We start from the raw sequence: 16,997 nt of genomic DNA on the forward strand, positions 1-16,997 counted from the left end.
CATGTTACTCCACATGTACGTTGATGAAGACATCCATGTTACTCTACATGTACATTGATGAAGACATCCATGTTACTCTACATGTACATTGATGAAGACACCCATGTTACTCCACATGTACATTGATGAAGACATCCATGTTACTCTACATGTACATTGATGAAGACATCCATGTCACTCTACATGTACATTGATGAAGACATCCATGTTACTCTACATGTACGTTGATGAAGACACCCATGTTACTCCACATGTAGATTGATGAAGACATCCATGTTACTCCACATGTACATTGATGAAGACATCCATGTTACTCTACATGTACATTGATGAAGACACCCATGTTACTCCACATGTACATTGATGAAGACATCCATGTTACTCTACATGTACATTGATGAAGACATCCATGTCACTCTATATGTGTATTGATGAAGACATCCATGTTACTCTACATGTACGTTGATGAAGACATCCATGTTACTCTACATGTACATTGATGAAGACATCCATGTTACTCTACATGTACATTGATGAAGACATCCATGTCACTCTATATGTGTATTGATGAAGACACCCATGTTACTCTACATGTACATTGATGAAGACACCCATGTTACTCTACATGTACGTTGATGAAGACATCCATGTTACTCTACATGTACATTGATGAAGACATCCATGTTACTCTACATGTACGTTGATGAAGACACCCATGTTACTCTACATGTACATTGATGAAGACACCCATGTTACTCCACATGTACATTGATGAAGACATCCATGTTACTCTACATGTACATTGATGAAGACATCCATGTCACTCTATATGTGTATTGATGAAGACATCCATGTCACTCTACATGTACATTGATGAAGACATCCATGTTACTCTACATGTACATTGATGAAGACACCCATGTTACTCCACATGTACATTGATGAAGACATCCATGTTACTCTACATGTACATTGATGAAGACATCCATGTCACTCTATATGTACATTGATGAAGACACCCATGTTACTCTACATGTACATTGATGAAGACATCCATGTCACTCTACATGTACATTGATGAAGACATCCATGTTACTCTACATGTACATTGATGAAGACACCCATGTTACTCCACATGTACATTGATGAAGACATCCATGTTACTCTACATGTACATTGATGACATCCATGTCACTCTATATGTGTATTGATGAAGACATCCATGTCACTCTACATGTACATTGATGAAGACATCCATGTCACTCTATATGTGTATTGATGAAGACACCCATGTTACTCTACATGTACGTTGATGAAGACACCCATGTTACTCTACATGTATATTGATGAAGACATCCATGTCACTCTACATGTATATTGATGAAGACATCCATGTTACTCTACATGTACATTGATGAAGACACCCATGTTACTCTACATGTATATTGATGAAGACATCCATGTTACTCTACATGTACATTGATGAAGACACCCATGTTACTCTATATGTAGATTGATGAAGACACCCATGTTACTCTACATGTACATTGAAGAAGACACCCATGTTACTCTACATGTACATTGATGAAGACACCCATGTTACTCTACATGTACATTGAAGAAGACACCCATGTTACTCTACATGTATATTGATGAAGACATCCATGTCACTCTACATGTACATTGATGAAGACATCCATGTTACTCTACATGTACATTGATGATGACATCCAGTTACTCTACATGTATATTGATGAAGACACCCATGTTACTCTACATGTAGATTGATGAAGACACCCATGTTACTCTACATGTACATTGATGAAGACACCCATGTTACTCTACATGTATATTGATGAAGACATCCATGTCACTCTACATGTACATTGATGAAGACATCCATGTTACTCTACATGTACATTGATGATGACATCCAGTTACTCTACATGTACATTGATGAAGACATCCATGTTACTCTACATGTACATTGATGATGACATCCAGTTACTCTACATGTATATTGATGAAGACACCCATGTTACTCTACATGTAGATTGATGAAGACACCCATGTTACTCTACATGTACATTGATGAAGACATCCATGTCACTCTACATGTATATTGATGAAGACACCCATGTTACTCTACATGTACATTGATGAAGACACCCATGTTACTCTACATGTACATTGATGAAGACATCCATGTCACTCTACATGTACATTGATGAAGACACCCATGTTACTCTACATGTACATTGATGATGACATCCATGTCACTCTACATGTACATTGATGATGACATCCATGTCACTCTACATGTACATTGATGAAGACACCCATGTCACTCTACATGTACATTGATGAAGACATCCATGTCACTCTACATGTACATTGATGAAGACATCCATGTCACTCTACATGTACATTGATGAAGACACCCATGTTACTCTACATGTACATTGATGAAGACACCCATGTCACTCTACATGTACATTGATGAAGACATCCATGTCACTCTACATGTACATTGATTAAGACACCCATGTTACTCTACATGTACATTGATGAAGACACCCATGTCACTCTACATGTACATTGATGAAGACATCCATGTCACTCTACATGTACATTGATTAAGACACCCATGTCACTCTACATGTATATTGATGAAGACACCCATGTTACTCTACATGTACATTGATGAAGACACCCATGTCACTCTACATGTACATTGATGAAGACATCCATGTCACTCTACATGTACATTGATTAAGACACCCATGTTACTCTACATGTATATTGATGAAGACACCCATGTTACTCTACATGTACATTGAAGAAGACATCCATGTCACTCTACATGTACATTGATGAACACATCCATGTCACTCTACATGTACATTGATGAAGACACCCATGTTACTCTACATGTACATTGATGAAGACATCCATGTCACTCTACATGTACATTGATGAAGACATCCATGTCACTCTACATGTACATTGATTAAGACACCCATGTTACTCTACATGTACATTGATGACATCCATGTCACTCTACATGTACATTGATGAAGACATCCATGTTACTCTACATGTACATTGATGACATCCATGTTACTCTACATGTACATTGATGAAGACACCCATGTTACTCTACATGTACATTGATGACATCCATGTCACTCTACATGTACGTTGATGAAGACGCCCATGTTACTCTACATGTACATTGATGACATCCATGTCACTCTACATGTACGTTGATAAAGACACCCATGTTACTCTACATGTACATTGATGACATCCATGTCACTCTACATGTACATTGATGAAGACATCCATGTTACTCTACATGTACATTGATGAAGACATCCATGTTACTCTACATGTACATTGATGACATCCATGTCACTATACATGTACATTGATGAAGACACCCATGTTACTCTACACGTACATTGATGACACCCATGTTACTCTACATGTACATTGAAGAACGCCATTAATTATGGACCCAACAGTAAACCACTGGAGTCTGCGCTCTTTCAACAGAGGAAGAGAAAAACGACTCAAACTCTCTCCTAAAGCCCTCTCGTTTGGGCGAGCAGACCTCAACATTGGCACTTAGCTTCTGAACATATCGCAGTGTGCAAGAGTGGAATAATAATTATATTCTAACTTTATATATCTAAGTTAAAATTACGTATTATTGTTATTTGGTTATTTCGGTGAAGTCACGTAAATAGAAAAATAATAATAATAAAAAATAAAGTGAATTAAAAAAATCACTCATGTAGACTGTAGCCTGGTTATTAAGCTGGGTGAGTCTACTGGCAGTCTATAATGTAGACTGTAGCCTGATTCGAACCTGAATAACATAAAATAAAAACAAAAACCACGAAGTTTCGATCACAACACAAGTAGTCGTCATCAGGAATAAATAATATTTAAAAATACTTTTTTTAAAACACGCTTTAATGAAAAGTACCGTACGAGTAATGGCAGAACTCCACGACTCCAGGAAGTGGCCCCGAGGCTTGCCACAACGTCAGGGGCCGTGGCCAATTACAGCCAACGTCAGTTGAGCGTGGACAATTAGACCCAAGCCGAAACATAACATATAATAAAGAATGTAAAACAATTTATTTTTTAATTTTTAATGACAAAATATAGTATTGTTATCAGTATGACATGAGTATACCAACTTTGCAGTCGATGCCACATTGGGAAGTGGGTTAAAATTTTGTTACAAGATTTGAGGATACAACAACAGACAGAGTGAGTTAAATAAGCGTGTAGTAAAAATATAGTTTAAAAATTATAATTTTTATTTTTTATCATAGAATATAGTATTGTCATCAGTATGACATAAGTATACCAAGTTTGCAGTCGATACCACATTGGGAAGTGGGTTAAAATTTAGTTACAAGATTTGAGGATACGACAACAACGACAACAGAGTGAATGAAATAAAAGCGTGGAATAATTATAATAAAAAAGGAGGTTAGCCTCTAAAGGCAAACTGTGTATAAAGGTTTAGAGATGGGCGTAGCCCAAGTGTGTCAGCAGCATGGGCAGGGCAGCTAATGTAGGAAACAACTAATGTTAATTTAAGAAACAACTAAACTAATGTTAATGTAAGAAACAACGAAGCAGTTAGTGGATGACTAATGTTTAGCCAGGGTAGCCTTGCTGAGTCTAAAGACTCCCACAATAATTTCTAGGTAATATTTAAGCATCGTGATGTTTGGACAATGCCAGTGAAATGATGAAGCAAAGTCCTTCTGGAACTCCTTGCCAGCATTGCCTCTCATCTAGCCAAGCAACAACTCTGGAACACCTTGCATTGCAAGCTGCTCCATTAGTTACCACACATCTGGTAGCCCCTTACTTCTCAATTGTACATTGTGTTCCGCCACATTCAAATTAAGTATTTATTCACTTTAGTTACGAAAGCTGTTCGGCCTAATTTAGTGGAAAACCAAAAGGTCACGTCAAATAGCGAGGGGGCCAGGTAGCGTATGAGAAGTGGTTTTCCCACCGGCCCGTGTGAACTTTGAAGCGTGATACCCTGCACCTGTGATTTTCTCCAAACACTTATTTAGCAGCGATTGACCAAACATAAAAAATACAAGCTCCTTCTGAAAATGTATTTAAACTCGTTGAGGCGTTGCTGGTTTAAAAAGCACACTGCTGTGATCATAAAGCAGATTCGGCGAAAATTTGGCTGCGAACACTGCCTAGATTTGACCCCAGGGCCTACAGCAGCGTTGGCTCAGGGCTCCCACAGACGCATTGAATCCTTCTGCCACATACACATCTCTGTCTGTGCGACAATATATCCTCTTTTCGACATATCTTGAGCTCACCTTCTATTGACGTGGAAATGACACGATCCACGGCTTGTATATTTGAAGCTGCAATGGCTATGAATAGGCATAGCCATCACAATGTGACAAAATATCACATGGTGATGGCACAGAGTTGGCTGCCAGAAGTAAACTCGTGAGCAGTTCACACGTTTCAAATGCACACTTGTCAGTAGAGCCTGCGCAGTAAGATATACAAACCATGAAAATAAGCAGATGAAAATCGCAAACGCACCCATGTATACCGCTGCTTGGACGGCGGTGGGTTGATTTGAGAAACCTGCACCATTGTTTGAATGGTTGCTCCAGAACATTGATTCCAACTGGCAACCTCTGGGTTGCAATCCCAGCTATGCTAACCATCACACCACTATGGCAGCATCCTCATAGAACTGTATGTGATGGTACAATAACCTGCACAATATCATCACTGTACAGCATGGGAGGTATTCATACAAAATGGTACGGCAGGAATGACACCCGTAGCGTTGTCCACCTGCCAAATCTGCAGTCAACGAACTACAACCAAACTGACAGCTGTTGGAGCCCTGTGCATGCAGTATGAGGCTTCCACTGACGTACAAACGAAAGGCGGGGTGGCAAGTATTTAATGCTGCCGGCTATGGTAGAGTGGGCAAGCTGGCTCCGAGAGAATGTGGCGGCACAGAATCGGCAGGAGCACAGTGAAATTAAATCACGACGGACGCTTGTGTTGTGCCCAAAACGTCGTGATCTAATTTAGTTGTTTTCATTTTAATTTATTTAGTTTTTTACCTACGTGACTTTACCGAAAAAAACAAAAAGTATGGATCCTTGCAGTCACGAAAACTTCAAATCTAGAAGGAGCCCTGTTTTGCTCAATATATTAATTAATTAATCGAGCTATCAATAACTTTGATGTCACACCAGGCAAGAGCCCAATGACATGACATGCTTCTCTCTAACCAAGAAAGACCTGCAACAGAGTAAGGTGGCTGTTACGTTGTGAATGAGTAACAATATTAAATATACGAAACTATGCAAACACGTGTCGGTGTGTGCAGTGTAAAATTGTGGCTATCATTAGGTGTCCAGTTACTTATTGGGTTTCCATTAAAAGTTGAGTATTTCCACACCAAATCGATCAAATAGAGTCAAGTCAAGTTAATTTTGATTACACATGTGGCACCTTTTCTGGCACAAATCTGCCACTCAAAGCACCAAATCACTAAACCACTGAACGATGGCTAAAACAATGCTGGAAGAAGCTGATTTGTATTTTATTATTACACGCTTATATTTAACTAAGTCCATCTGTTGTCGTATCCTCAAAAAATCTTCTAACTCAATTTTTACCCACTTCCCAATGCAAACTTGGTATAGGTATGTCATACTGATGACAATACTATATTCTATCATTAAAAAAATTAAATATACATATTTTTTTACATTTTACACGCTTTTATTTAACTCATTCCCGACTGGTGTCATATCCTCAAATCTTGTAACTCAATTTCAACCGTCTTCCCAATGTCGTATCGACTGCAAACTTGGTATAGTTATGTCATACTGATTACAATACTATATTCTATCATTGAAAATAAAAAATATGTATTTTAAAAAAATCTTTTTACGGCTCTAATTGTCGACGCTCAACTCACGTTGCCTGTAAATCACCACGGTCCCTTACGTCATGGCAAGCCTCGGGGAGCCACGCCGAGGGGCGGGGGGTGTGGAAGGAGGGGAGGGGCGATGGGGGAAGGGGGCAAGGGGAGGGGCAGCTCGGACAGTACATTTCATTAAAGCGTGTTTTAAAAAAAGTATTTTCAATTTTTTTTTTAAACCATTCAATGCTGGATGCGCCACATTTAGCTTTTGATAGAAAACTACCTCTCGGTTGTCTCAATCCTTCAATACTTTGTATCCAGCATCAGTAGTAAGACGCAGAATCTACTCAAAAATCTGGCAGAACACTGCATCACCTCATGTTAGAGAACAGTCCACAGAATATTGCACAGACATACTTCTGAAATCGCTTTAATCGACCGGGTGAAGACAATGATCACACAGCACGAGATAACCCGGTTTAGTCACGGGTGGCTGCCTAGCTTCAAACTCAGGAGCTCAGCTATGCCAGTTCAGTGCTCTGACCTCTGAGCCAACCGGCCACCTTGAGTTATGGAAATTTTAATGGAACTAAGCGAATTATACATTTTCAATTAATAAAGGTCCTATAAGACTGGTATTTTACACGGGGGGTGGGTATGGCCATGAGGCTCGGCCGACTCACGATGTGCTTGTTTCAGAGGTGGTTGACCTCGGGAAGACCCAGAGCAGGTTCAGATACCACTTGCCGCTGAGGAATTGAACTGTTTGCCTGGATGGTCGCACAGTGAGCCGTCTACTGCGCCACCACTACCCACATATTTAAACAAGTGCCGATTGGAAATGGATACATGTCTCTTCAATTCCCAATGTAACAATTTTTCTGCCAAGTAAACCTTGATAATTGAGATTTTATCTAAAATTTCAGCAGCGCCATGTGCTCAGAGCAAACTGTAATTTTGTAAGAAAATGTCTTTCTGCTGTCATCGAAATTAATCCTGTCACAGAATCTACCTCCATACCTTGCCACCCACATTTACTAAAAACTTATTTCCTCTGAGATGCAATTGTGTCTGGAACTCTTTCCCCATCTCATTACTGCCACCCAAGGCAATTTAGTGTGATCTGAAATGATGCTGTCATTTGTCCAATAGATAGGGACTCCAACATTGAACTGTTTTACTGTAGAAGCGGTGAACTTTGAACTATTTATGCAGTACTTACACTTCACTTTCATCACAATATTACGTTCCAGGTCAGATGTAATTTATTTTTATATCTGACCTGCTTATAGGGTTAATATTTCTAGTTGCAAGACAATATGAAGGACCGTGCTAGGCACCCTTGAGACTCTAGATATTAGCGCCTAGTGACTGCTGAATTCAGCTCTCAGCTATGCCGACAGCTTCAACATTGCTCGGTAATTATTGTAATTCTAGTGATGGTTTCCAAGCACTGGCTCTGGACCTTTTACCCATTTTCTACTCGCACATTCAACCAAAAGACAGAAGAATGAATATTAACTTATTTAATGTATTACCCACAATGCTTAAAATAACGTACAATGAGTTTTTACACTGATGTAGAATATTGTTTTTAATATGTTTCACCTAAATCAGGAAATATGTGCATATTATAAGTTGTATTTATTATTGCTATTAACTTGCTAAACCTGAGAACTCAATTCTATCACGGGTGGCTGGAACCCAGATTCAGGTACAAGTGTTGAGCGCTACCAACTGAGTACGTGACCTGCGCGTCTCCCGGTTGCCTCTGCATGTGTTTTTATATTACAGACCACACAGCCGCTGGCCAACATGATAGTTTATGAGAATTCCCATTATATCTTATTGCTGCTGCAATGTCCGCAGTGGCAGGTCGTGCAGTGCACTCCAAGTGCTGCGCCGTGACGGGCAATGTTTGCACGCTTGTTCCACGACACATTTGCTCGCCCTGACGTGCACAGCTGACATTTGAGTAGGAACTTTCCGAAAAATATATATTGTGACAGGAACTATCCACCGCTAGAGTGCTAGCTATTGGTAAACAGATGTACACAGTCATCTTTATCAGCTAAATACAAAACTTGTCAACGAGAGCTTACAAACATAGCGCAGAGAATGCTTATTTTAAATTAGCTTTGAATGTTCTGTCTGGCATTGATTTTAGCTGAATCACTTAAGGTGTAACTAAATCTGGAGGTGCCACCTCTGTGAACCTCTGTAATAGCACGAGGTTACTGTCACAGCCGACACCTGATCAATAGTCGCTGGAAGCGGGCCAGTCTGAATTTTAGGAAATGTCACGAAGGAATCCACGGTGAACCTGGAGTTGAGAGACCAACAACTCAAATTGAATCACAGGGTCCCACGGGCAGCCAGGGTAATGGGAACACATGCTCCGAACATTATGCACATAGCCAAGTAGGGCACCGTGGGACCAGCCATATGCAGATGCTTTCTAAATACAAATTGTGTTACATAAACCGAAATCCAACAGCAGCTGCATTTTACGTAAATCATCCCCAGGGAACTCCACCAATAAGCTGTTGAAAGTCTTTTGGTGAAACATTGGAAATGGCAATTGATTTTAGGTACACAACTCAACTCGAGACACACCAGAAAACCTTCCAAGGCTGTTTACTCGGCATCCAGCACCCCAGTGTACAGTACATTTCCAGGTTGGCTTGTATCTTCTTACATGGTGCGTGCGTATCAGTAAAAACGGTCAAAGTAAAAGTGCTCCAATGTTTAAACGGAGGATGCTTATTTCTGTTGGCAGCCCTGAACCAGTGGTGGAAATCACAGATTCTTATGGCAGAAGCCAGTCCCTGCAGAGAACCATCACAGTGCATGTCCTGCTGTTTAGCCAACATGAAGGAAGTAGTGCTGCTCTCCGACCCGGATTTGAATCTACAATCTTCCGATTTTGAGTCCAATCAGTATGACATCTGGCCTAACCACGATTCACTGCTCCACTTTGGCAGATTGCATACAATGTAATGACGTCAATTCATTCCTTGGGGAAGTTCACTCGAGTCTCAAGAAAACTCAACACATTCGTCAATAGTCATCTATTGAGAAACGTCTTGAGGTGTATCAAGAGTCGTCGTCTGGAGAGCCCTGCAATCGGATATTTGACCAATCATCTGAATGAGTGGTTTAGCTTGTGGGAGGAAAAGTGGAGTACGTGGAAAAACCCTACATACACGAGGGGACAACACTCAAAAGATAGGATGGAAAAATTCAATCCTCCTGGTATGTAGTTGGTCACCAAATCAGGCACTACCCAGGCACAACCTGCTGAGCTTTTGAGATCCAATGCGATCGGGCACATTCAGCGTGATTTAGTCAAAAGCAAATCTCATACATGAACAGTTCACCTTCATTTTAAAACTGCACTACGTTTTACTGTCACATCTAAATGTTGGAACGGAATCAGATGCATTTGTATATTTTCTGCGCTGGATCCCTAATTGCTATTACCCACAAAGAGAGGTCACACAAGTGTGACCTCCGACTCAAAAAAGTAGTGAAGATCCTCCCTGTGCCTTGCTGAGTTTTAGCATTTTACCACCAGTAGGAATATTCCAATATCTGACCACATCACTCAGCATGCAAACATCTCTTCAGATATTAGAAACAAAGTGGGATTTAGCTTGGTGGTTTGATGTGTGAACTGCATGCATAACATGTTTTAAAGGCTGCGAGCTATGTTGTGGGCAGCAGAGGGTAGTTTGGCAAATTTGATGCTGTGCTGCACTGCTATGATCCCACGTATATGCTCGCTGCCTTTACCAAGACCGTGGCAGGCTGGACCGCTCCATTCTCACCTCACTCTACTCCTCCTCCTCATGTAATCTCCGCTCCGGCAAACCGAGGCATTCTGTGGGAACTCCCAGTCAACCTTTGCTCAGTTGCTCCTTGTTCCCTGCTGCCTCCCTAATCTGGACGGCCCTCCTATCAGCCACGTGCGCTGTCAACTACATGCCCCTATATAAATCTTGACTCAAGACAATCTGCTTCTTGTCTACCTATGACTTTTTTGTCTCATAAAAAAATGTCCAAGTAAAAATTTTCTACAAAATGTACCCCATAATATACGGTTTCACTCAAACATTCTATGACTTGTTTTGCTTTGTAAAACTACGTGGGCCCTGTGCAGACGATGGAGGAAGATCTATCTACCAGAAAAAGAGAGACACGAACACATCGAGTAAAACAAATAGTGACAGACACGGAGAATGTGTGTGGCCTGAACATGTGCGCTTGCTGCATGAAGATGAATCTCAGGACTACGAAAAGGGCGTGCTGGCTCATTGAGAAGCCGCTTCTCCTTGCCAGGATGTGTGGGTTCTAATGGTAGCAGCGTTTTGATAACAGAATAGTGATTTGTTCTGCTGTCATTCGCATAGAAGTACAAAAGTAAGAGAGTGAGAATGCAAACTAGACCTGCCAATGAAATGTGACAGTCAAGTCACTCCTTACCCCTCCGTGCATGAGACCCTTTTTGCAATGAACTTCTTTTAGTCGAGTTCGTTATTATCATCATACATGATGAATCCACTATTGGATAAAGTCCTCCACATGTTACCATCACTCACGATCCTACAATGCAAAAATCCACCCAGCACCTGCAAACGAGCAGATTGTATTGCTCCATCTCCCCAGTATACATCCCCTCGTACACATTCTGTCCCTCGACTGCCACTCCATCAGTGCTCTTGACCATCGGCCATCGTCCCTTCTAGCGATGCACTTCTCAGTTTTTGCTTAATTTATTTTGTCAACGACCCCATTTCTGAAACATATTCACAGCTGGTATTGTGCACTGATATTTTTAACCATTAATATTTTTACATGCAGAATTCCTTGCATGCATAGTAATGGTAAGAATCGATATCAATCTGTGAATCATTACATCACCAGCTAAGACCGTTACCCAGATGTCATTAATTATTACCCACAAAATAAATAATGCATCCCAGTAAAACATTTATTCAGTTAAATGATGGATGATGAATGAAATTGTGAGAATAAAGAAAAGCACACAGCAGGATGAAGGAAGCCAGCATGCAATGTGAGAATTCTAGAGGTCAATTTCACGAATGAATTTGTGACACAACGGTGTGCCCGTTGTGCCATGATGCTGCCGATTTCCACGTTAGCACAAACATGCACGCAGAGGACTTCTCAGAGAGAAGGGAGGCACAGCGACGCAGGGTTGAGCTCTGAGCACAGCGTGAAAGTGAAGCAGCGACAGCCTGGCCACAGTGCCAAGACAAAGCAATGCTGTGGCACTAAACCCATCTCTGGACTTTATCTGCAAAGAAGACATCACATTGCAGTGCTGGAATGAATAGAGACAAACCTCATCTATTGCCACAAATGCCAGAGGATATCTCCATGAATAGGAGGAATATTTGACAAATTACTGCATTACACAGTGAAATGCATTTTTCTCCATGCAGGCACAGAGACTCCTCAAGGCTACAACTGATTACAGCTACACATAATAACAACGATGAATGTATATTCGTTCTTGAAGCAAGAATTAAATTAATTAAATCTTGACTTAAAGCTTTCGTGACTGCAGGAATTCATATTCTTTGGGTCTTTCGGTAAAGTCACGTAGATAGAAAAAATAATAACAATAAAATAATTAAAATAAAGTGAATGAAAAATAATACAAAATATCACGACGTTTCGATCACAACACAAGCAATTGTCATCAGGAGAAGAAAAGAGGGGGAAAGCTGCTGAAGCAGGCTGTTTTGAAGGTTTGAAATGGGTCTAGACCAAGGGTCATAAACGAAGTGGGCGGGGCTAGTGATGTTAAAGTGAGAAATTTGCATGTAAATGTAAGATCGGAAAGATTAGCATGTCAATGTAAGATCCCAGCGCCACCGTCACATCGAGGACACGAGCAACGGTGGCTGTTTAAGTGTGAGACATTTAACCTGTTCGAAAACAACTGCCAACATCGGAAGGTAGGATAGAAACATCACAGCCAGTTATGACTTAAACTGGTTAATAACGTCCTTCCAGTGATTGCTCAGTTTGTGCCCATTTTCTCGGTTGACATTGTGTCTGTGTCTGTGTCGAAATATCTGGATGGCTTCATGAATAAATCTTTGCTGATAGCCAGTGGATTTGCAGAGTACCTTCATCTTGGAGAAATCAATTTCATGAGCCCACCGCATTAAAACAATGATCAGCCGCGGCCGAGGTATTGGTCCTACCGTGTTTCAGATCTGCCTTTTGTTCACGAACACGGTCTGAGACGTCGCTTAGTTTCCCCAATCTATCTACTGCCGCAGACACAACTTAGTTTGTAGACGCCGGGGTATTGCATGTCAGGGATCACATCCTTCACAGATGGGATCAGATCACGAATTTTATGTATGGTGTTAAATCAAACCTGGATCTTGTTTGCTAATGATTTTGGAAATCTTTTTGGTGACCCCTGCTATGTATGGCAAGGTGATGGTTTTGATTGGGTCCTCAGTTGGTTCTTTCCCAACAGTTGGGGTGATAGCTTTACGGATTGTGTAGTCTGAATATCCATTCATCTTGAGGGCTTGGTGTACGTGTTCCAGTTCACTGGCGAGGTGGTGATGGTCAGAAATACATCGAGCTCTATGGTGTCGAGTTTTCATGAGGGAATTCTTCTGGGATGGATGGTGGTGGGAGTCAGGTTTTAGTTAGGCATCCATATGGGTGGCTTTCCTGTAGAGTGTCCCATTGAGCCATATGGTCTCTTTTCGATTAAAACATCCAAGAATGGTAACTTGCCATCCTTTTCCACCTCCATGGTGAATTTGATGGCTGGGTGTATGGAATTGATGTGATTGAGGAATTGGCCTAGAGCTGGTCGGTCATGCGGCCAGATGACGAACGTGTAATCTACGTCCCTCTTCCAAAAGGATGGACGTAGAGTGGATGCCTGGATGGCATCTGTCTCAAATTTTTCCATGAATACATTGGCTACAACTGGAGATAAGGGAAAACCCATTAGGGCACCTTCAACTTGTTTGTAGAATGTTCCATTCCAGGTGAAGTAAGTGGTCGAGAGGCAGTGTCTAACCGGGGCCGGTACTTCAGCATTCAGTCCTTGTTGGACCAAATCTTCAATGATTACAATGATGCTAGGCACAGTAACTTTGGTAAACAAAGACACTACATCGAAACTGACCAGCAAATCTCCTGGAGATAGTGAGATGTCCTTAATTAACGATACCAAGTGAGCTGAGTTAAGTACAGCTGAGGTGGTCTTACCAGTGAATGGTTGTAAAGTCTCAGACAGAAATCGGGCCAGTTTGTAGGTAGGTGAGTCAATGGTGGAGACGATAGGACGAAGTGGTGTACCTTTTTAATTGATTTTTGGTAAGGCATACAATCTGGGTGGTCTAGCAGCAGATGGTTTCAAGGAAAACAATATCATTACTGATTCGACATCTTTAATCGAACCAACCAAGCGGTTTCCCTTTAAAACAGCCTGCCTCAGCAGCTTTCCCCCTCTTTTTTTCTCCTGATGACGATTGCTTGTCTTGCGATAGAAACGTCGTGATATTTTTCATAATTTTTCATTAACTTCATATTCATTTAATGTTATTATTTTTTCTATCTACGTGACTTTACCGAAAGACCCAAAGAATATAAATAAATTTACTTGTAAATACATTTTCAAGTATATACTCATCCTCTGCTGCCCCAAATATTTAAAATTCACTTCCATTGTTGGTCTCCACTGCTTATTTAAGTCCAGATGTAAGGTAAAGGTGCAGCCCTGAAATTGCTCTTGCCACTGCTCACAGAAGGGCGTGCACTAGAGGAAGCTCTAGGGAGACCCTCTAGAGTATATTTTGGCCTCCTCTTCCACACTACCCAGACGACACGTGGCCTGCTGATCGACGAACGTCATGCTGCCCGAGACGGCTTGGACGTGGGGTCGCGCCATTGCTCAATCCCTCAGCTTGCGTCGTTTGTTTTTAGTTTATACCACCATTTATTTTGTGAGAATGTGCAGTCCATTTTCTTGCCTCGCAGTGTCTTGAGATGCTTAAGCATTCATTACTTTAAACACAAACTGATACTTCCGTAGCATGTTTAAATAAAATGTGAACAAGTGGACATCTTCTCGTGTGGTGCTCTGCCTTCACAGCAGGGATGTGGCTTCTTCATCCCTCTCTCTTCTCTGTCCTCCTCTTCATTTCCTTCGGCTCCTCTGGCATCCCCATCCTCCGACTTGCTCCCCCCTTCCTTTCCCTTCTGCTCTTCCTTCTTTGGCATCATTTTTCACCAACCCATGCCCTCGTCCAGTGCTTCCAATTTAGTCTTCGTTCTTCTTCTGATAATTTCCACTATCGTTCTTGCTTCACTATCATTCTAGATTTATTAATTTGCCTTTTCTTTGTCCAGCTCACTCTGTGCACCAAATCCACATTTCGAACGCATCTCGCTGCCTCACTCCGCCCTTTCCCTGTGCCCACAAATCCATGCCATACAAATCTGGATTTGTGAATAGTTTACGTGCAAATATGCAATGTTTACCTACACTTGGTCGTTGCTACTAAAAAACAAAAACCCTGGTTCATTTGGCCATTGATAAATCACGGTCCAGTAAGCACACTCTGCCCCCTATTTGTTCTTGTTTCCGATAACGTGCCCTTCACAGCCTTGTGTTGTACGCATCGACTTGGATGAAGATGATAGACGTTAAAACTGCTACGATGCATTTCATGGTGGAAATGAAGGCACATTTAAAATCGGTTTATGCTGAGAAGAGATACATTTTTGCCTGAGCAGGTAAAATGTTGCCAAAGGTTAAAGGAGAGTTGACAGTGGTTCTTGCACTGTGCTATGGACCTCGCAACTTCATACCAATCTCTGAAGTGCATGGCTGGGAATCAAACTCCAGTAGCCAAGACAGCAACACACTGCAATCACCAGTATCCTACGACTTTGCAAACAAAAAACAAAGATTCCCCCATAACCTTTAGAGACTGTTCGGGTCAGTCCTGTTTCCGAGTAGCACCTATAAATGTCGGCACGCCACAAGAGAGTAAGGTGGCCAGCACCAAGCCCGGCTGTATTTGCCTTCCCAGTGGCGATGCTTACACACCGCTACAGGTACTCATGTGAAGCTGAGTCGACCTAGGGGAGGCCCAGGACCGGTACTAAATAATAGTCACTGATGTTGGCCATGAGCAGGAATCGAACTCGGGTTGCCAAGTTTTTAGCGCAGCGGGCTAACCACTACACTACCGCTCCCCACAGACAACAACAACCGCCATTCGCCACTAAGTGGCAGTGACGTCACCACGGGGCTTGTGCCAGGCTATAAGCAGGTTAAGGCCACGTAAAGTGTCGAACACGCGCTGGCAGAAGGTCATGGGACAGACCCAGGTGCCATGAGTTGACTAACTGAGATGACTGGCCGATGCAAAACGTGTGCCCCCTACTGTGCCAACTTGCTGTGCTTTAGCCACCCGGTGCTCCACTTGTTGTTGTGAGCATTGCTCCTTTGCCCTCCGTTGTTGCTGGAGGGTGACTGCCTCCAACTGCCCAGATGCGTCCTTCACTAGCCTCCTCCACAGAGGCCAATATCCACTCAGTTCCACTACCTCTTGTACCACATCACTCCATATCTTCTCTAGCCTGTGCCGCACCCGTTTAGCCCCCTCTATCTGGCTGAACAAAAGCTTTTTAGGCATGCGGTGGCTGGGCATGCGGGCTACATGAACCAGCCAACGCAGCCTTGCCTGCCCGAGGAGCTCACCGATGGGATTTTGTCCAGATCTTTCAAGGATTTGTGAGCTCCTCACACAATCCAGCCTGGTTAAACCCAGGATGTATCATAGGCAGGCCAGACAAAATGTTTCTAACCGGCGAAGATGTTCCATTAGGGGGGTCCACGTTCCGCAAACATACAGACGGGGGGGGGGGGGGGGGAATGACCATGGCCGAAAAGACCCAAAGCTTTGTGTGGAGCAAAAGACCAGGTAGCTTCCACACAGCATTACGCATCCAACGAAAA

At 42.0% G+C, this 16,997-nt stretch overlaps 1 protein-coding gene across 1 annotated transcript in view; it reads right to left on the bottom strand.

Moving 5' to 3' along the window:
* Positions 1-16,997, bottom strand: part of LOC133356699 (LIM domain-containing protein A-like) — a 60,654-nt gene that overhangs the window by 7,870 nt on the left and 35,787 nt on the right. The window lies entirely within an intron of this gene.

The sequence above is a fragment of the Lethenteron reissneri genome, chromosome 55 (genome assembly GCF_015708825.2).
Source record: "Lethenteron reissneri isolate LAM-NWPU_2019-01 chromosome 55, ASM1570882v1, whole genome shotgun sequence".
NCBI classification, from domain to species: domain Eukaryota; kingdom Metazoa; phylum Chordata; class Hyperoartia; order Petromyzontiformes; family Petromyzontidae; genus Lethenteron; species Lethenteron reissneri.